The sequence below is a fragment of the Rutidosis leptorrhynchoides genome, chromosome 2, assembly GCF_046630445.1.
Source record: "Rutidosis leptorrhynchoides isolate AG116_Rl617_1_P2 chromosome 2, CSIRO_AGI_Rlap_v1, whole genome shotgun sequence".
Lineage (NCBI taxonomy): Eukaryota > Viridiplantae > Streptophyta > Magnoliopsida > Asterales > Asteraceae > Rutidosis > Rutidosis leptorrhynchoides.
The window spans coordinates 650180127-650181474 of record NC_092334.1 but is presented as its reverse complement, the minus strand read 5'-3'; the positions used below and the strand labels follow the sequence as shown (position 1 = coordinate 650181474).

The following is a 1348-nucleotide window of genomic DNA, read 5'->3' as shown; positions in this document are numbered from 1 at the left end:
TCTCGACAGCATCTATCTTTGCGGAAATGGAATCTAAGTCATGGCTAGAATCGGCTCTAGCTGCTTTAGATGATCTAACGATATCTTTTTCTTGGTGCCACTCATGTGAGTGGGAAGCAGTGTTATCAATAATTTTATAAGCATCAGTTTCGGTTTTCTTCATAATGGAACCACCAGCTGCTATATCGATGTCTTTTCTTGTAGTGATGTCGCATCCTTAGTAGAATATTTGTACTATTTGACAGGTGTCTAAACCATGTTGCGGACATTCTCTTAATAACTTTCCAAATCTTGTCCACGCCTCATATAGAGTTTCATTCGGTTTCTGTGTGAACGTAAAAATTTCTCCTTGAAGTCTTACGGCTTTAGATGCCGAAAAGAATTGTTTAAGAAATTTTTCAACTAAAACGTCCCATGTATCAATCGCCCCTTCAGGTAACGATTCTAACCAATCTTTGGCTTCTCCCTTTAAAGTCCAGGGAAATAACATGAGATATATCTGTTCATCCTCAACTTCTCTTATTTTAAATAGAGTGCAGATCCTATTAAAGGTACGAAGATGTTCATTTGGATCTTCCTTCGGCGCACCACTAAATTGGCATTGATTAGTCACCATGTGTAGAATTTGTCCTTTGATTTCATAATCTGGCGCATTAATGTCTGGATGAGTAATTGCGTGACCTTGGCCAGTACGTTTAGCTCTCATTCGGTCTTCCATACTTAAAGGTTCTAGATTCTCCATAATTGAATTTGTTGAATCGGAATCACTAGAGGATTCTGATTTAATGGTTCGTTCCTCAACAATCTCTGTTTGAATGATTGGTGGTTCCGGAGGAAAATTTAATGGTTCAGGATCTATGAATCGTCCCTGAATATTCTCCGGATTCTCAATTGTGAGGTCGGGTTCAAAAAATGGATTATCGGAAATTTGAATTGGAGTACTTGGTCGACTGGATGACGATTCTAAAGAAAAATCAACGGCGGTAATATTTGCTAAATGTCTTGATCTAGTTACAGGTGGTGAACATACAAAAGGTGGTGAACGTCTTGCTCGGTGCATTCACTGAATATCCTATTAGTTTTTAAAAAGGAAAGAAAAATTATATAAGTTATCCAATTAATAGACTTTTCTGATTTTGCCCACGTTTCGAATAGCCAAAAGATGCAGCAGAGGGGCAGGATTCGTTTGGTCTCAATATAATTGAGTACTGTTTGGCTCCAATAACCCGGTCCACGTACAAATCCAACTATTACTACGAACCAGAAAATTTTGATGTCTATCAATTTAACCACTTAAAATAAATTTTCGTAATTTTAAGAAATTTAGATAAGAAGTAGAATAAAAATC

At 37.0% G+C, this 1348-nt stretch overlaps 1 non-coding gene across 1 annotated transcript; it reads left to right on the top strand.

Moving 5' to 3' along the window:
• The first annotated feature begins 251 nt into the window (after window positions 1-251).
• LOC139895068 (small nucleolar RNA R71) lies at window positions 252-358 on the top strand. Its single transcript, XR_011775537.1, has one exon. It is a non-coding gene; the product is annotated as a small nucleolar RNA R71 (small nucleolar RNA).
• The last annotated feature ends 990 nt before the right edge of the window (window positions 359-1348 follow it).